Source organism: Podarcis vaucheri (genome assembly GCF_965113315.1).
Source record: "Podarcis vaucheri genome assembly, chromosome: 12".
NCBI classification, from domain to species: Eukaryota; Metazoa; Chordata; class Lepidosauria; order Squamata; family Lacertidae; genus Podarcis; species Podarcis vaucheri.
This window is the reverse complement of record NC_138750.1, coordinates 41756798-41777764: the sequence shown is the minus strand read 5'-3', so window position 1 is coordinate 41777764 and position 20967 is coordinate 41756798. Positions and strand designations below refer to the sequence as shown.

The 20967-nt window shown below is 43.9% G+C and overlaps 1 long non-coding RNA gene across 1 annotated transcript; it reads left to right on the top strand.

Moving 5' to 3' along the window:
* The first annotated feature begins 187 nt into the window (after positions 1 to 187).
* On the top strand, positions 188 to 19432 carry LOC309515662. Its single transcript, XR_014212607.1, has 3 exons — positions 188 to 238; positions 2073 to 2164; positions 18451 to 19432. It is a non-coding gene; the product is annotated as an uncharacterized lncRNA (long non-coding RNA).
* Positions 19433 to 20967: the final 1535 nt, after the last annotated feature.

The window sequence follows — 20967 nt, the reverse complement described above, 5'->3', positions numbered from 1 at the left end:
GTGGTGCACAGGATCAGGAAAAGGTCGTACAGAACCTTTCTTGCATCTTTACATTAAACAAAAGTCTTAATGAATTGCTTCATATGAAAAAGGGTGCTGTCTTTTTCTCTTCCTCTTTATTTTAAAGCAGGCCTTTGACATGTTACAAGCAGAGCGGCCAGCATTTCTCCATAATGCAAGGCTGGTGTAAAATCTTATTGGCAAGACAAAAAGTCTAGCAAGTGTTGGGAAAATGCAGGTGGGTAGATCATGTGCTCTGGTGGGGGGGGGAAGTGTGTGTGTTGTTTCTGTCTCCTGTGGAGATCAGAGAGCAAGCATGGCTCCTGTGCATCTCCAACTTAGAGCAAGAACTGGCTGGGAAGTGCCTCTGAACATGTGTAAGGTGCTTTTTGTTTACTGCTGGGAGATTGCAAACTCCTTGGGGCAGGGATTGATTGTTCCCTCATGGGTTGAATACACTTTATAAATAGGAACAATGCAGCTTTGTCTGTCCCACACACCAGAGGTTAAAAGCCACAGGGCTCAGTTCAGAATATATTATTTTCATATAGGCTTCAGCCCTAGCATTTCTCTTCTTCCAAACTAACATTTCCCTCTTGTATTTGATTAAAATCCCTCCAAGATATAAGGAACTTGCACAGGTGGCAGAACAGTCCTGAGAATCTGCTGCTTGAGTGTTAAAATATACCTCTGGTTTGCCAGCCTCCCAGGCAGGTATTGGTTGAGTTGACCTTGCCCAACCCCATCAATCCTAGGGCTCCCCTGTGGAAAAAGTGAATCTTATCCGATACAGTGGTACCTCAGGTTAAGTACTTAATTCGTTCTGGAGGTCTGTACTTAACCTGAAACTGTTCTTAACCTGAAGCACCACTCTAGCTAATGGGGCCTGCTGCTGCCGCCGCGCCGCCGGAGCACAATTTCTGTTCTCATCCTGAAGCAAAGTTCTTAACCTGAAGCACTATTTCTGGGTTAGTGGAGTCTGTAACCTGAAGCGTATGTAACCTGAAGCGTATGCAACCTGAAGTGTATGTAACCCGAGGTACCACTGTACCATCCTTCTCTTTGTTCTTACCGAACTGTTCTTTTTGGGGTTTTGTTTTATATATTCCACTGATACATACAAGTGGAGCCTGCAACTATATGTTGCAGTGTGGCTTCCTCCTGTTCATCATATTAGTCAGCCCTTTCCTGGATTACTCCATTCCATTACTCTTCCCCTCCGGCTTTCTGTTCTACCCCACTCAGCATTTTGTGGTTACAGAGTACGGTATGCTTGGTCTTCATTGTTCTGCCTTGGGTTCCCCCCACACCATCGCCTTAGAGCAGTGGTGTCCAAACTTTCTTCAAAGAAGGCAAGATTTGATGGAAGTGAAGGGCCGTGAGGGTCAACCAAAGTTGTTGACCTTTTATTGAAGTTGTTGAGGTTTTTTTAGGATTTTACCCCAGGAAATAAACTGCCATAGGGGCCGGATTAAACCAACTGGCCGGATTAGGCCCCCGAAATGGACTTTGGACATTCCTGCCTTAGAGTCACCCCCAAAATATTTTGGTATACCTGCAAACCTTCAGGATCCCCCAAAGCCTGCTGGTATGTCCCTCATGTGGGTGGCCATTGCTATTTTGGCTGCAAAGGATTCACCCATGGAGAGCGGACTATACTGGAGGTTTTCAGTCTTTTTGAGTCAGCTCAGTTGGCTGGGGCGTAGTTAGTTGGAGCGTAGTGCGTTAACCTGTTTCCCCAAAGGCAACCCATACAGGTAAGGTTGCGGGTTCGATCCCCATCTGGGACAGCTGCATCTTCCTGCATTGTGGGGGCTTTGACTAGATGACCCTCAGGTTCCCTCCCAACCCCACAATTCTATAATTCCACAGCTCCCTTGACCAGCTACATTCTTTCTGCAGCTTCCCTGTGGACAGTCTCCAGCACTGCCTTATACCTGTTTACTCAAATATGTTCAACTGAGTTGCATGGGGCTTGCTCTTACTGTGCACTGGACTGCAGCTTTTTTCTTCTTCTTTTTTTAAAGTCAGTCATAGGGAAGCAATAAATAAATAAATTTTCCAATTAACAGGTTTCTGGCCCATTCCAGATAACACTTCAAATGCATTGAAATCCCTACTTCTTTGCCAGCTTAACCTGTTTCCCCAAAGGCAACCCATACAGGTAAGCTTTACAGTGCTTCTGAAAGATGCTCTGCCTTAGATTTTGGAGAGGCATCATAGGGCACAAGATGTTGGACATAATATTATGATGGCGGACTGGGAACAGTTATGGACCACTGGTATGAAGTTTACGGCATGTAGTGCCTTAAAAGAGAATTTAATGAAAATGATTTACAGGTGGTACATAACACCAGTCAAGCTTGCAAAAATTTACCATTTGCCCGATAATAAATGTTGGAAATGTAATGTAACTGAAGGTACATTCTTTCATCTTTGGTGGACATGCCCAAAGATTAAGGCATTCTGGGAGATGATCTATAATGAAATGAAAAAGGTATTTAAATATACCTTTCTGAAGAAACCAGAGGCCTTTCTCCTGGGCATGGTCGGCCAATTGGTGCCAAAGAAGGATAGAACTTTTTTCATGTATGCCACAACAGCAGCAAGAATAATTATCACAAAGCACTGGAAGACACAAGATCTACCCACCAGGGAAGGATGGCAGATGAAGCTGATGGACTACATGGAACTGGCGGAAATGACTGGTAGAATCCGAGACCAGGGAGAAGAGTCGGTGGAAGAAGATTGGAAAAATTTAAAGTATATTTACAGAAATATTGTAAAATTAATGAATGTTAGAAGGATGCTGGAACGAAGTTATATGGCTTTAGCAGAAATGTTATAAAGAAGAAGAAGAAGAAGAAGAAGAGTTTGGATTTGATATCCCGCCTTTCACTCCCCTTCAGGAGTCTCAAAGCGGCTAACATTCTCCTTTCCCTTCCTCCCCCACAACAAACACTCTGTGAGGTGAGTGGGGCTGAGAGACTTCAGAGAAGTGTGACTGGCCCAAGGTCACCCAGAAGCTGCATGTGGAGGAGCGGAGCCGCGAACCCGGTTCCCCAGATTACGAGACTACCGCTCTTAACCACTACACCACACTGGCTCTCTTAAAGAATTAAGTAAAAATAGATTGTTAATGGACCAAAGTGGAAAATTTAAGGTTAGGGTGTTTTAAGTTAAATTTTAGAACGAAAATTGAGAAAGATGGAAAGGACTTGCTGAAATAGTTAATTGAACTAGAATACAAAAAAGGGAGGTGTGAGGAGGTCAATGAAACAAGTATATGAAAGGTAAAGACATGGAAAGGTTGGATGTGTTTTTAAATGTTTTTGTGTTGTTTCTTTGTGGTTTTATTGTATTGTTTTTTTCCTTCTTTTTTTGTTTTTTATGTATTGTATTGTATTGCTTTGCTTTGTTTAACTCTTTTTCTTCTTTTTGTAATTTTTGTAATTTTTAAACTTTTAATAAACATTACTTTAAAAAAAAAAAGATTTTGGAGAGGCATCATGTGAAGGGAAGCCCTAAGCTGGAGTCTCCCATGCAGAATTCCTCTCTGTGTGAGGTGCGGAGAGCTGAGACTCTCAAAGGTGGTGTGTTAATTGGGCATCATTTTTTTATCAATGTAGTGCATCTGTTCCGCTCTGTGCTGTTCATCTGTCTGTTCCTTCAATCTCTTTGGCCTGATCCCATGCCAAGCAGTTCAGGCAGAAGGCTATGGCAATGTGAATGATTATTTAATGTATTTTGGGGTGTTTCTTACGTGAACTGTGTGTTGATTTACATGGATCCGTTACACTAATATGAACTGCAGCTTGCTCTCGAGACTGTGCAGGATAATTAACTCTTATGCCCGTGAAATGCATTCCCCTTTAGGTTAATGTTTTACAGTTGAATAAAAAGGGGTTTCTGACCTCTTCATTTAGATGAGATGAGGACATGGCCATCGTTTATGAAATAGGCAGACCATAATGTGAGATTTATTGGGACAGCTGCAGCTTCTGCAGTCCATTTGAGACATGCAGAGAGTATGTTACTTTCCCTTCCGTAGTACAAATGGATTCTTCCAGGGCTCCTTTATGGCAGAGATGTCTGCAATTTGCTGTTGTGTTATGGAATATAAGATGCTGCCTTATGGCAAGTCAGACCATTGGTCCTGCCTAGCTCAGTATTGTATACAGTACGCTGACTGGCAGTGGCTGTCCTGCCAGATTTTAGACAAGTGTCTAAAGTGAACCAATGTAGAGATGCTGGGGACTGAACCTGGGACTTCTTGCATACAGTGGTACCTCTGGTTAAGTACTTAATTCGTTCCGGAGGTCCGTTCTTAACCTGAAACTGTTCTTAACCTGAAGCACCACTTTAGCTAATGGGGCCTCCTGCTGCTGCTGCGGCGCCGGAGCACGATTTCTGTTCTCATCCTGAAGCAAAGTTCTTAACCTGAGTTACTATTTCTGGGTTAGCAGCGTGTGTAACCTGAAGTGTATGTACCACAAGCTATGTGGTCTAAGAAGGGCCCTGCTCTTGTAATGTGAGGGTGGATCTGAGGTTTGTTCTACTGAAAGAGAGGAAGTAAATATTATTTAGGACACAGAAAATAACCAAAGGAATTATGAAATTCTGCAACCCTTGCAACTTTGGATATCAGTCCTGGTGCAGTGAACGTACAAATTGATGTTAGCAGGGGCAACCCGAGTTTTTTTGCTACCTGAGGTGAAATATCCCTCTGCCGCCCCCACAATGAGTGAGGAGACTCCATAAGGGCTCCCCCCCCCCGAGAAGCCCTTTTGGAGTCTCTCCTATGCCAGGGAGAGAAACCCTGCCACACTGCCCAGTGGTGGTAGGAAAATATTTTCCAGATCCCCAGCCCCTTGTCTGACAGTGGGCATGGGCGTAGCCAAGGGGGGGGGCAGGGACAGGCAGCTGCCCCCCAATATATATATTTGTAAAAAAATACATAGCAAACTGAGGTTCTGTCCCCCCAGAAAAAGAAATATTTTGCAGGGTCTTTTTCTGTGTAGTGTTTGGAAAGAAACACATAAATGCATATCCTTCTATTCAAATTTACATGCAGAGGCCAAAAAAATCCAAGTCCTGTGAATGACATTCTGTCACAGAACTGGGCTCTCCTCTCACTCCCACAAAAAGACACTGGATGTTGCTGTGACAACCTTTTTCCTTCTCTCTAACAGATCATGGTCATTGTTTTGCATCAAAAGAGTATTTGCATAGCAGAAATCTGTCTTTAATTACCTCTAAAACAGCTTCAGAAGGGTTTCTGTTGAGAATTTGGGTGTGTATGTGTGTGTGTGTTTTACTTTTAAAATTTATTCTGCATGAAATTATCTTTTTTTGGAACATTGTAGAACATGGCACGATCCTCTGGGGAATGAATGACTGACAGAAGCCATACTGTTGCTTTTGTGGATAATGCCAGTTACATTACAGGCAAGATGGCTGTCTCCAGGAAGTGGCTCTGAGTGAGAGAAGTGTGTCTGCTGCCTGTCTGGTTTCACACAAAAGTCTAGTGTGTAGCAATGTGCTTTAACTCTTCTGTGCTGCTTTTTTTACACACCAATGGAATCATTCCCTAGAGAATAATTTCTTATCCACTGAGTCATACTGGTCCAGAAATTATTCTCTTAATAACAGACCTGTGTGTCTTCTATTGCAAATGCTGAATATTTGTTTGCTTCTTTCAGTGCTGCCGAAGGCTCAAAGCTCATTAGTCACTACAAAAACCAAGAGATGGGAGGTTTTGAAAGCTGAGTTTTTACACTGTAGTCCTATGATTCTTCAGAAGTAACTCCCAGCATGTTCAGTGAAGCTTACTCCCAGTATGTCTTACTTAAGTATGCATGGGACTGCAACCTATATGTAACTGCTCAGAAGTAAGGCCCAGTGGGGTTAGTTTCTCCCAGGAAAGTATATATAGGACCACAGCCAAGCAGTGTGAAATTCTTGGGGTTTCAGGTGCTTACCCAGGGTTTGTGTTTCCTTCAGAAATTAGGCACAGGGGAGACTGTGGTGTCTTTATAATATATGGCTTTATTTACACACATATACAACCTGCACCTAGATGGAGGGATGGCAGAACATTCACACCTCCTATGAGGATCTGGCTTCGCCCTTAAGGGAAGCAAAAAACTATCCTCTGCGACTCTTAGTTTCACCTGTCATCCCTATCTCACATGGAGTTCTTCCCCAAATGACTCCAAGGACCTCCCCCCCAGCCTACATCATTCAAAGTTGAAACCCTAAACGTGGCCTTTGCTTCTTCCCACTAGCACCCCACTCTCCCTTGCTTGGCAATCCTGCCTTCCGATAGTTTCCTTGATGGGCCATTACTTTGCTTTGTTCCTTCATGACTTACACTCAGACAGGCCTCTCTCTTCTTAGCATAAGCTGAACCCAGGAATTTCCGTGTTTGGCACAGTTTAATCAAACCTTGATTAATTATAACTTTTATTGATTCCAATAATTATGGGGAGTCTGGCACCCAGGAATTTAGGGGAATCTGCCCCCTCCAAACCTATAATAGTATCTTATGCTTTTGGTTTCACCCATTTTCTTCTAGATCAAATTTGGATCATTCATACACAGTGTCGAAACTGTACATTATTCTGTGACAGTGTGTAATACAGACACATCATTAGGTTTTATATAACTGGCATTCGTATGTATTTGCTCACAAGCAAGTTCCACTGAGTCCAATGGGATTTACTCCCAGGTAAGTGTGCACGGGGTTGGAACCAAAACTATGGCTGACATATTGGGAGAGTCTGGAACCTGCTTATGAATGATCATGCATAGGATTGGATTCTGTGTGCATTAATTCCTGGTGCTATTTACATTTACAGTCATACCTCGGGTTGAGCGCGTTCAAGTTGCGCTCCGTGGCAACCCGGAAGTAACGGAGCGCACTACTTCCAGGCTTCGCTGCTTGCACATGCGCAGACGCTCAAAATGATGTCACGTGCAGAAGCGGCGAAAAGTGACGTGCACAGACATGCCATCGCTAGTTACGTTTGCTTCTGGATGCGAACAGGGCTCCGGAACGGATCCCGTTCGTATCCAGAGGTACCATTGCACTCCACGATTATATAAATAAAAGCACCATTGCTTAAAATCATATGTAGTACAAGTTGCAGACCCATAGGGATAGGCAAACCTGTCCGTTTCCATTTCCCTCAGATTCTCATTTTTCCATCCTTAAATTCAGTTCCACAGTTTCCCACAACAGTTTGCAATTTTTTTAAAAAAAGTCTTCATGAAAATTCATCAGCATTTTATTGTGAATTTCTCTTAATACACACATTTTTTTGCAAAGTAATTTAATCTATTATGGTGCATTCTTGTAATTTTCACCAATATATGTATTTTTAGCCATACTTATCCCTAGTATATGTGATTTTTGTACACATTGCTTGGCTGGAGAACTGCACTGTAAAATTAGGAGAGGTGCAGATCACAAAGGATGGCTGCATTTCAGTTTTGTATTTTGTATCATATTGGAAAGTGCCAAATAGGTAGGTTTGCCTTTAAACGTGAATGGAATTGGATTTCTTCCTCCGTCTCTAGATACCACAGAAGTTCCATGAGGAGGGAAAAGTGGGTTATAAAATGTACTAAAAGAATATGACAGGCATCAGCATGTGTAATGACGAACATTCTGGAAAACTGCTGGCAGAATATATAAAGCCATTCACATTTATTCTGCATGCTTTCTCCTGCCCATGCAGAATTGCTTATGAAGAGGCCTTCACTCTTGCAAATTCTACTGAAGGTTTATTGGGCACTGTTTATATATGAATGCTCTTGAATGGAGGTGGAGCAGCAGTTTGGCTTGCCAAACCCCTGTCCCCCTTGATCTCATTGATAATGGAGCCGAGTGAATAATCTGGAAATCATTTATGTCAATAGCCTGTTTCTCTGCCTGTGCAGTATTTGTCATTACACCACAGTTTCCACAGATTTATTCATTTTTTTCCTGTTGTCTTCAAATTTATTGGACTTTCAGGCCATAAATATTTCAGATGTATGTTGTCTGATTTACAGTCTGATCCAAGTCAATGGGGCTACATTGGCCGAAATCCAAGTTCTTTGGCTTAATTGGGCCGCGAATTGAACTGCCCATTTTTATTGGACAGGCTTGTCAATTGGCACTCTCCGGTTTCATGATTGCATGGAAACGTAAGAAGCGCAAGTACATTTTGCAGTGTGCGTCTGTGTATGTGTGTGTTTGTGGGGGAAAGAGAGAGAATTTAAACTTTTATGCCTCCAAATGAATTATTTTGTGTTCCTTTCATTGTCTCCTGATCTTCTGAGAGTGAGAATTAGCCGTCAACTTTCACTCGGTATTTAAATCAGTGTGTTTATCTCCGCAGACTTGTTTATTTCCACTGGAGACAAATTGATGTCACAGCTGGTCTTGCTTGTTTGAAAACCCCTTGGTGCTGAGAGCTGCTGAAGCAATTTCACCTATTGCTAGAACATGTCAGGAAATGGAATACTTATAGCCTTAGTGATTTCCAAGCAGCTACCAAGTTTGGCTGCTGAATCACAGGAATCATGCCACATCACAAAGTTGCCCATTCTTGCTGAATCCTTAAGCCACCTTGCTTATTTTGAAAAGGCTGCGTTGTTAGTCACAGAGAAGGGAGACTTGTCGTGTTTTATGCTTGTGTTTCATCCCCTCCTGGGGATGAAACGAATGACGTCTAAAGGCTACTGAAGCCATGTCCACATCAGAGGAAATTTGAGAACCTCATGCAGACTCTGCCAGAGTAGGTCTAGAGTGGGATGCGTCTTCAGATGTAATGCAGTTCTAACCCACGATGCATTGTAACATCTGAACCAACCTCATCCTCCAACAAATAATGATTTGCCATCAGGCCAGGATTTAAGACCTTGTTGAAATCTCGTTTGCGAACCATACTTTGGGCAAAATCATAGCTTGACGTTGCATTTGAACTAATCAAACTTTATGATCTGTGGGGCAGTTTAAGCCTACCTATAGCTCTCCCTCCTCCTCCTAAAAGGTATGGACCACGAGGACAGCAAGTAAAGATTAAGGGACCCCTGACCATTAGGTCCAGTCGTGGCCGACTCTGGGGTTGCGGTGCTCATCTCGCTTTATTGGCCAAGGGAGCCAGCGTACAGCTTCCGGGTCATGTGGCCAGCATGACTAAGCCGCTTCTGGTGAACCAGAGCAGCGCACGGAAACGCCGTTTACCTTTCCGCCGGAGCGGTACCTATTTATCTACTTGCACTTTGATGTGCTTTCAAGCTGCTAGGTGGGCAGGAGCAGGGACCGAGCAACAGGAGCTCATTCCATCACGGGGATTCGAACCCCGACCTTCTGATCGGCAAGTCTTAGGCTCTGTGGTTTAACCCACAGCGCCGCCCGTGTCCCAGGACAGCAAATAGTTGACTGTAATTCACAGGCTGAAGGAGCAAGCCTTTATAGGATGTAGCCTACCTGTGTCGTAAAGCTACTTGTTCATTGTAAGAGGGAGCTAATAGGCTGCTTCATGGATTAGCAAGTCTTCATTCTCCTAGCTGAACCATACACACATTTATGACACCAGGCAAGTATGGGCTGAGTGAGATCCAGCTGTTCAACCCCACTCCCTTGCCTCTGATGATCTTGGTGGGAGCTTAGTGGCAACAGCCAGCAAAGGAAGACTGGTTTCCATCATGGGCCGAGAGAAATCCAGCTGTCCAGCTCCATCCTTGGAGGACCTCAGTGAGAGCTGCTGACTGATATGACACTAGGAAAGGACAAGGACATATATGGATCCTGTAATTTCTGTTCCTGTGCTAGATTTGGGTGTAGTTTTATTTTGAGAATCTTTTGTAAATAGCTTTCACAGAATAACAGTATCCCGTGGTGTGATCTTTGCCTTTAATACCTAAATAGATTTGGTGAGCACTTTTGAAGTTCAGTTGTAACCCCTACAACATGGTAACCTTCTTTATGAACCCCAAATGGACTTGTTTCTAGAGGCTAGTTTTATGCCTAACTCCTCTTGCTTTTACATCTGCTTTGAAGAGAACAAACTTGTCACATTTTCCCTGCCTTAGAGCACAGCTATGTAGAGGACAATGCAGCTGATCGTGACTTTCCCCCCTCTGCCCTTTCCTCTTTTTCTATCCTGTGCCTCACTGAACTGTTTGGCAAGGAGTTTCCTGTGCACATTTGCTTTGTGGCTGGCTAAACACATGCAACTATCACCGCAAACAAGATGAAGTGTTGTGTTTGCTACTGGAATCATTTAAACTGTGTACACACTATATACCTTTAGAGCACACTCAAAGCACGGTCTTTCCCTCTAAGAATTCTGGGTACAGTTAACAGTTGCTGGGAACTGCTAGTGCAGAGAGCGGAGGCTAGTCTGCTTGTGGGGGCAAACTACCACCAGCGTTTAACCCTCTGCTTGCAGGATTTGCACTGGCTGCAAATCTGCAACCAGGTCAAGTCGGCACTAGCCTATAAATCCCTATACAGCCCAGGACCAGATCACTCTGGTTTACGGAAGAGTTTCTCTTGCAAGTTCCAAAAATCTCAGAAGCCCGTGACTGCCTCTGTTCTGTGGAATCACATTCCTGTCAAGGTACAACAGGCACCCAGAGGATTGGCAGTTGAAATCAATGGAATATGCCAAATTGGCAAGTTTAATAAGTAAAATTAGAAATCAAGCTGAGGCAAAATTTAAGGAGAATTGGAAAATGTTTGTAGATTATTAAAAAAAAATGCAAGTAGCCTTAGAGTAAAAACAGCAGTAAAATTTAAATTTGAAAATATTGTGGAGAAGATAAGGCATAGAATAACCATAATGTGCAGCATTATTTGGTAAATTGGGGAAACCATGGAGGTGGGGGGAATCTAAAGCCAAGTGATTGCAAATTGGAAATGTTGTAAATTCTTTTGAAATATATAAATAATATTTTTTTTATTTATATATATATATATATATATATATATATATATATATATATATATATATATATGCTTTCGTAGATTTTCACGGGTACAGGAATGCAGGTTTTGGTGTCTTCGGGTGTCTTCCCGTGTAAGAGTCGGGGTGTCTGTGCGACGTTTCGACGAGGTCTCACTCGTCATCTTCAGGCTGGTGCTTTCGGCTTCTTGTTACTAGAACAGAGCAGAATCTGGTGTTTGAGTTCCTATAAATACTGTTGAGGGGTGTGGTGTATAGCCTCTTTAACATGGAACATCACCACAAGAGAATAATCATGGAAGCCATCGAGATAGAGAAACACCCTCACAACATGAACAAGCGTGACGACACGTCCCGCCTGCCAGACATCTGGAAATTAGCCCTCCCCACAAAAACCGACACCAGAACCAGAGGCACACAGAACGCCGTCACCAATCAACCACACCAGACCCAAACCCAGACCCTCTCCACAGACATATTACAGACTCCATCCAGTAGCCAAACTATAGTGGCACCTCCGGATGCTGCACCCCCCTGCAATCCCTACACAGATCTGGCTGGCACAAGGCACAAAACCACAGCTCGCCCCTATACACGAAGCCAAGCCAGAGCACAACTAAATGCAGCACAGCCATCTTCTCAGAAAAACTCTTCACAAGCTCAAGAGGTCAAGACACGAAAGCTTTAGCAACTAATCTACACTTAATGACCCACCCAGTGGTATTCAGAATATCACTCATGAAATCACCCAAGATATCCCTCAAGTAATTAAGGAACAAAAGAAGAAAAGGCACACTAATCTAGGAACTTCCTCTCTGCCCAGAACGTTGGAGGCTATACACCACACCCCTCAACAGTATTTATAGGAACTCAAACACCAGATTCTGCTCTGTTCTAGTAACAAGAAGCCGAAAGCACCAGCCTGAAGATGACGAGTGAGACCTCGTCGAAACGTCGCACAGACACCCCGACTCTTACACGGGAAGACACCCGAAGACACCAAAACCTGCATATATATATATATATATATATATATGCAGCAGGCACCCACTATCTGTACTTTTCAGAAATAACCAATACATTTTTGTTCCAACAAGCTTTCCCAGCCAGATAAATGTGTCTTTACCACAAGTCTCCACTTGTTAGAGTTTTTGTTTTGTTTTAAACATATTTGTTCCTTTTAACTGTTTTAAATTATCTTATATGTAAATTTAAATTTATATGGAGATGGTGGTTTATAAGGCAATTTATTATTATTATTATTATTATTCTATATTTATTTATTTATACCCTGATGTTTCCCCTGACGGGATTCAAGGCAACCTACAGAGAAAAATCAGGCATTAAACTGTAAAAAATTGGAAACTTTAATAAATATTTTTTAAAAAGAAAAAAAAGAAAAATCAGGCATTAAAATACAATTAGACATTGACAGAATTAAAAATATATACATGTATAAAATCTATTTAAACCATACAAATAATTACAATAGGAACATCATGGCACCATCCTATTCAAGTCCCAAAGGCCTATAGAGCAAGAAAGACAGTAAAGAGAGAGCCAATCTAGCTTCTTTAGGGAGGGAGTTCTGAAGTCTGGGAGCAGCCACTGAGAAGGTCCTCACCCATGTCCCCACAAAACGTTCCTGTGAGGCTGGTGGGACTGAGAGAAGGGCCTCACCCAGAGATCTCAAAACCCAGGTAGGTTCGGATGAGGGAATACAGTCTTTCAGATAGCTTGGACCTAAGCTGCATAATAAATCAATGATAGCTTTTCTACTTTATTAACAAAGTGGGTTTGGGGTTTTTAAGTACAAAACTTTTTCAAGGTTTTGGAGAAGGTGTCCTAGCGACATCACTGGTGCTGGCCAATCAGTGCCATGCTTCTGCTGTGAAATTGATGTTTCCTTCTCCCTGCTGCCCCAGGGCCTAACCCTGGAGGAGAATAAGTATATTTGAAGTGAATTGTGTTGAGGCTGCCATATGGCTCTGTACATGCTACATCCTTCTCCCAAAATTTCTTGTTCTGGCTTGCTTCTGAATATGGCATCAGCATTCATACAACTGGCTCCACATGTGGCAGCACAAACATGACGCACCTAAAAGCACAGTGACCACATGCAAACAGGGTCATTTGCTCAGGCTCTTGTTTCAACAGAATGTGGTTGGGATTGCAGTGTTTAGTAACACATGCTTGGATCTTTAATCTTGGATCTTTAAACCTTTCAGACATTCTTAAGTGTTTATGCACTAGTTAAGCAGAATAAATTCTACTGATATATATAGAAAGTTTAATTTTATTTGTCTCAACAATATAGGAGCATTAACTGGACTTATTGTGAGCAGCTAAACGTTAATTTAGGAGAAGAAGAGATCATTAGCTCTACTTCAAGGAGGAACATTACAGTTTAATGAGAATTAATAATTTTGCAGTGCATAGGAGCATATTGCCTCAAGCAAGGCATGTTGCAAGCACAGTATTATAAATAGCTATTTAAAATTAATGCCTCGATACTATCGCACATTGCTAAATTTTCCATGATTTTATGCTGTTCTTGTAGGTAAAATGTATACTCAGGTCACACTGGACATTAACGAATGCTTTTGAAACATGGGCACTTAGATCTTAAACACACTAATTGAAAATCCCATTGAAATCAATGTGACTTACTTACAGGCAATGTGGCTAGGTCTGAGGTTACTGTCAGTAATCTATAAATTACATGAGAGTCAGGCTATTTGATTTAAGTCTATTTAGTTCCACTGAACGCTTGAATTCCTTAGACCAGTCTTCCACCACCTGTGGTCTTCTATATGATGTTGGACTACATCTCCCATCATTCCAGTGTGGTGTAGTGGTTAAGAGCGGTAGTCACGTAATCTGGGAAACCGGGTTCGCGTCTCCGCTCCTCCACATGCAGCTGCTGGGTGACCTTGGGCCAGTCACACTTCTGTGAAGTCTCTCAGCCCCACTCACCTCACAGAGTGTTTGTTGTGGGGGAGGAAGGGAAAGGAGAATGTTAGCCGCTTTGAGACTCCTGAAGGGGAGTGAAAGGCGGGATATCAAATCCAAACTCTTCTTCTTCTTCTTCTTCTTCCTGGCCATTGGCTATGGTAGCTTGGACTAATGTCAGCTGCAGTTCAAAACATTTAGACGGCACCATGTTAGATCCTCCATTGCTCCATAATCTTAACTTTGATTCATGCACAAACCCAGACAGACCACTGGAGATGACAGTAAAGGGGCCATGGAGCTGCCCTGGGCATTTCTTATTACTCATCTCCAACTCAAAATTCTCTCAGGATTGTTGTTGTTTAGTCGTGTCCGACTCTTCGTGACCCCATGGACCAGAGCACGCCAGGCACTTAAGTCTTCCACTGCCTCCCGCAGTTTAGTCAAACTCATGCCTGTAGCTTCGAGAACACTGTCCAACCATCTCATCCTCTGTCGTCCCCTTCTCCTTGTGCCTTCCATCTTTCCCAACATCAGGGTCTTTTCCAGGGAGTCTTCTCTTCTCATGAGGTGGCCAAAGTATTGGAGCCTCAGCTTCAGGATCTGTCCTTCACTCAGGGCTGATTTCCTTCAGAATGGATAGGTTTGATCTTGTAGTCCATGGGACTCTCAAGAGTCTCCTCCAGCACCATAATTCAAAAGCATCAATTCTTCGGCGATCAGCCTTCTTTATGGTCCAGCTCTCACTTCCATACATCACTACTAGGAAAACCATAGCTTTAACTATACGGACCTTTGTTGGCAAGGTGATGTCTCTGCTTTTTAAGATGCTGTCTAGGTTTGTCATTGCTTTTCTCCCAAGAAGCAGGCATCTTTTAATTTCATGGCTGCTGTCACCATCTGCAGTGATCATGGAGCCCAAGAAAGTAAAATCTCTCACTGTCTGCATTTCATCCCCTTCTATTTGCCAGGAGGTGATGGGACCAGTGGCCATGATCTTCGTTTTTTTGATGTTGAGCTCTCAGGATTATGAGACAGAATATTCCTGATGGCATCTAGGTGGTATAAACTGCGGAAACACTCTTGCAGCTTCCAGTGACAGCAGGATACTCCTGGTGGTCTATGCTGGCTCCTGGTTGTCCATGTGGCAGACCTGATCTTATGGGTTCTACAGTGTGCACATGGCTGGCTAGTCAAAGAGGATGTGGGTTGATCTCTTTCTTTATTTCTTTTTAATTTACTACCTGCCCTTCACCCTGGGTATCTCAACCTCTAATGAAGACCCCAGTGACACAAAGTCTGAAGATCTTACGGGGGCCCCCTGTCTCCAGTGCTACTTTGGAGACCTCCAGCATCTCTGGTGAAGCAACAAAAGGCCCATCTGCAGCAGAGGACCGGCAGGGACCCTGGCTCATCTGGATGATGATGATGATGATGCACATACCGCTTACTTGCCAAAATGGCTTCTAAGTGGTTTACAATCAAAAAGCGGATACAGATATAAAACTGTAGCAGCTCCTTCACATGTGCAATTGGAGGGAGAAGTTGATCCTCTCTGTGCCAGGGATAATCAGTGTCAGAAAGTGCAGGTGCAGGCAGTCCATTGTTGATGGAAGGCACACTTCGAGACCCAAAAGAACCAGGATCCTCGTGGCGGACAAGATGCAAGTGGGAAGGCTGAAAACTGGGGGTGAGGACAACAGTACTCTGCCTACCTGCGATTTCTAACGACACTTATTCAAAGATGTATTGACTTCTCCAGAGATCCATGCAAAGTGCAGCTCTACTGCATTTCTAGTCTGGGTGATGGTCCCAGTCCTGGTTGAAAGGCAATATTCAGAGGCCAGCCATGATCAGAAGCCATGCAGTCTTGCTGTGAGGTTCCTGAGTGGAGAAGAAAGCTAGGACCAATCAGATAAGCACAAGAGAGCACCCCACTTCAGTCCATCTGAAGAAGCCAACTAGAGACAGGCGGGTGGATCTCATTTCACCTCTGGCAATGGGGCAATGTCCTTCACCACAACCAAGAGCAGCAGGCTAGCTCGGCAGCACAGAGCAGGCCAGTTAACACACACAGAGAGAGACACACACCTGTCCTCTAACGTTGGGGTGGGCAAGCTCTCACCCTCCAGATGTTGCTGAACTGCAACATCCCTCCTGACCATTGGCTGTGCTGGCTGGGGCTGATGGGAGTCAGGGCCCAACAACATCTGGAGGGCCACGTGCTCTAACACCTTGATGCCGCTCCCCCAGGGCATCTACCACCTGAGGCAGCTGCCTACCTCTGCGTCATGGTAGGGCTGGTCCTAAGAGCCGCAGTGCTGTTGGCCCCACTTCCTTTAATCTTTTAAGGTTGGGTTATTTGTGCTGTGGTGCATGCAACAACCCAGTCAGCAAAGAGGGCAGTTTGCACGGGGCTCAAAGTGATGTTGAGTCCAATGGCAAAGTCCTGGCAGTTTCAAACTGGGAGCAATTCCTGCTGAAGTCTTGGTGGAAAAGCTGACTTGAATCCCATCCTTCTGGCCCCCTCCGGCCTCTCCTGTCACGCTCTCCCTTTGGGGCACTACTATATACTTGGGCACAGAACCATGACACAAATTTGCATATGCTAATTTACAAATGCCTCTGGGCAAACGGAGGTGGTGGGTGGGAGGAGCCTCCCAAACACCATGCTTTGCAATGTGCCCAGATGCCCTGCAAGCAGATGAAAAATAATAATAATAATAATAATAATAATAATTATTATTATTATTATTATTATTATTATTATTATTATTTTATTTTAAAGAGAGAGCATGGGGGGCTTTCACAAAAGATCTGGGGCTGCAGCTTTCTCCCTCTTGCTGAGAAAGAGAGAAAAACAGACAAGTGGTTTCCTCACCCTTTTCCTGGAGCTTAATTAGCTCCTCTGTGTGAGTCCCCATTGTGCAAGCTGAATGCTGGGGCAGGCAGGAGGAAGGGAAGGGAAGGGTGCCGCATAATCAGTGAGGTCAGACCTGCTGTCCAATATAGTGGCCCGAGAGTTGCAGAGACACATGTCAGGCAGCACTCAGAACTGCAAAGACTCTAGTTGCAGGTACATTTACATTTAAAGCACATAACTCCCCAGCCCCCTCCCCCGAATACTGGGAATTATAGTTTACCCTCACTGAACTACAATTCCCAGCAACCTTAACAAGCTACAGTTCCCAGGATTCTTTGGAGAAAATCATGCTTTTTTTTGGATGTATGGGAAAATGCATTTTCTCTCCCTTACTCTAGCTTATAAGGCAGAGAAGATGGACCTTTTTTCTGTCAAGTGATGTATTTTATCAGGGGGCTAATGTGTTGAGTGTTGCTTGCTTGCACTGGGTGTGGCCAGAGTTGAACGAAGCCAAAACCAGAGTTTCAAGTTGGCTCCCACTTCTCTCTTTCTTGGTCTTAGTCTTTCTCTCCCAGCTCTCTTCTCTCTCTTCCACCCTCTCACCCCCCCCATTTCTCCCCTACTTGCCAACTGCATGAAAGTAGGCCTAGGTGCACTGTACAGTGGTACCTTGGGTTACTTACGCTTCAGGTTACAGATTCCGCTAACCCAGAAATAGTACCTCAGGTTAAGAACTTTGCTTCAGGATGAGAACAGAAATCGTGCTCCGGCGGTGCAGCAGCAGGAGGCCCCATTAGCTAAAGTGGTGCTTCAGGCTAAGAACAATTTCAGGTTAAGAATGGACCTCTGGAACGAATTAAGTACTTAACCCGAGGTACCACTGTAATATACTCTGTATAACAACTGTACATGCAGATAAACTTACAATGTGCTGCTATCATAAGACAGTACTTCAATCTGTCTTTGATGTAAGCATCTTTTTAGTCAGCTGAGCAGCAAATTAGTCACGGTGCTCCCCTGAGAGAAGAACAGTTTGGAGGGAGTGTCTCCCAATGGGTCTGTTGTCATAAAACTGCAGATTCTCCCACAGAACATGGTCCTCCTTGTTGCGCTCCCCACTTTCACAGGACACACGTTGGTCCTTCTTAAGAATTCAAGAAGAGCCCTGTTGAATTGGGCCAAAGGCTGTCTCCTTCATCAGCCTGTTCTCACAGTGGCCAACCAGACACCCATGGGAATCCCACAAAGGAACCTGAGTGCATCCAAAACACCCACCCACCTCACCCACACACGAAAACAAAGATCACCACAGCCAATCACAAACAAACAATCACACCCTAGGCCAACCCCAACCTCTCTCACCACCAAAGGAACACAAATGAACAACACAAGCATGCTGACACCAAACTCTACATACATTAAGCATAATAGAAACACCGCTACCCGACCCCACCCCCATCCATCTCCCCTCCCTTTCTTTTTCTTTCTTTCTTTTTTTCTTCCCCCCTAATGCCTCAACAAATGAAACGGATTTGTAAAAATGTTACATGAAAAAAAAATACGAGGCATTACACTTACACTGTAAACAAGAAAACCCTTAATAAAATATTTTTTTTAAAAAAAGGAACCTGAGTGCAACAATATTTTACTCAATTAATAAATCTTCCTTCGCAGGCATCTGTGGTAACATTAAACAAGCAGAATGCAACTCTAAAACATTTTCCGTAGTTTGTGCTTAGCAATTCCAAGATGCGTTCAGAAGCAGTGACCCCAGTTCAAAGTAGAACCTGAATTCCAAGAAAACTAGATTAGGACTATGGCAAGCATTGACTGGAGGGTGATGGTATTCTTTCAAAGCCTGCTCGTAACCAATATTCTTTATGCTGTTTTACTCATCACTGCTGCTCATCCAGAAGAGTCCAGCATTCTTCCATAGGCAAGATGTCTGAATCTACTCAAATGTCATTTACTGTTCCATGTATGTCCCACCTTCCCACCAAGGACATCAGAGTGGCTGACATAGTTGCTCATAAGAAATCCAGCAACCTCTTCTTATGGTAGCCTACCAGATGCCCCAGAAAGCCTCAAAGCAGGACCTATATGCAGGTTAACAGGGTGGTCCAACGTGCGGCCTGAGAGCCACATACAGCCTTCAAGGCCTTTTTTGGTGGGCCTTGGCAACATTTGATGCTCTCGTGGTGCCTTCCCAAAGCTGGGTATGTGCGCTGGGGTTTGGGGAGGAGGCGTGTGGGCTCCAACAGGGTTCCACAGTAAAGCCTCTTCCTAAAGCCTAGTTAGCACTTTCCCAGCTTGGGGAAGGAGCTAGGAGGGCTCTAGGAACATGCCAGAGCCTTCCACCTGCTTCCCAAAGCCCAGTGCCTCACTTAGGCGGCTGTGGGAAGGCATTTTGAGGGCTGGGGGTGGGGCTTCACATTTTGATCTTACTCCCCATCCCCTTCACATCAAGGCAGTGTGTGCACCCTGAGGAGTCCGTATCAAAGTGCTCTTGCGGGCCACTTGGTATGAAAAGTTGGTCTGCCCTACTAAGTGAGCCTTAGCAGCCTGTGCTACTGGACTTGCGGTATATCAGTAAACTCATGGGGACAAAGAAGGACTGTGGTGGGTATTGAAAGGGGAAGGAGCAAAGAAACTAATGCATGCTTGACTTTAAGAAAGCCGACTTCATAAAACTTAGGGAAGTGCTGGGTGAGATCCCATGGACAGTAATATTAAAAGGAAAGGGAGTTCATGATGGCTGGGAGTTTGTTAAGAGGGAGATAGTAAAAGCACAACGTCAGGCAATACCAATGAGACGGAAACATGGAAGGTGCCTAAAGAAGCCAGGGTGGCTATCTAAAGAACTTTTAACTGAGTTAAGATTAAAAAAGGATGTGTACAAAAAATGGAAAAGGGGGGAAACCACCAAAGAGGAATTCAAACAAATAGCCAGCACGTGTAGACACAAAGTCAGAAAAGCTAAAGCACAGAATGAACTCAGGCTTGCTAGAGAGGTTAAAAGCAACAAAAAAGGTTTTTATGGGTATGTTCGTAGCAAAAGGAAGAACAAAGAAACAGTGGGGTCACTCAGAGGAGAAGATGGAGAAATGCAAACAGGGGACACAGAAAGGGCTGAACTCCTCAATGCCTTCTTTGCCTCAGTCTTCTCCAATAAAGAAAACAATGCCCGACCTGAATAATTTGGAGCAAATGATTCAGCAAAGGAAACACAGCCCAGAATAACTAAGGAGATAGTACAAGAATACTTGGCTAGTTTAGATGTATTCAAGTCTCCAGGGCCAGATGAACTGCATCCAAGAGTATTAAAAGAACTGGCAGATGTGATCTCAGAACCATTGGCAGTCATCTTTGAGAATTCCTGGAGAACAGGCGAAGTCCCGGCAGACTGGAGGAGGGCAAATGTTGTCCCTATTTTCAAAAAGGGGGAAAGAGAGGACCCAAATAATTACCGCCCAGTCAGTCTGACATCAATACCAGGGAAGATTCTGGAGCAGATCATTAAGCAAACAGTCTGTGAGCACCTAGAAAGGAATGCTGTGATCACCAATAGTCAGCATGGATTTCTGAAAAATAAGTCATGTCAGACTAACGTGATCTCGTTTTTTGACAGAATTACAAGCCTGGTAGATGAAGGGAACGCAGTGGATTTAGCCTACCTTGATTTCAGCAAGGCATTTGACAAGGTGTCCCATGATATTCTTGTAAAGAAGCTGGTAAAATGTGGTCTTGACTATGCTACCACTCAGTGGATTTGTAACTGGCAGACTGACCGAACCCAAAGGGTGCTCATCAATGGTTCCTCTTCATCCTGGAGAAGAGTGACTAGTGGGGTGCCACAGGGTTCTGTCTTGGGCCCGGTCTTATTCAACATCTTTATCAACGACTTGGATGTTGGACTCAAGGTCATCCTAATCAAATTTGCAGATGACACCAAATTGGGAGGGGTGGCTAACACCCCAGAGGACAGGATCACACTTCAAAACGACCTTGACAGATTTGAGAACTGGGCCAAAACAAACAAGATGAATTTTAACAGGGAGAAATGTAAAGTATTGCACTTGGGCAAAAAAAATGAGAGGCACAAATACAAGATGGGGGACATCTGGCTTGAGAGCAGTTTAGCCTGGAGAAGAGGAGGTTAAGGGGTGATATGATAGCCATGTTCAAATATAT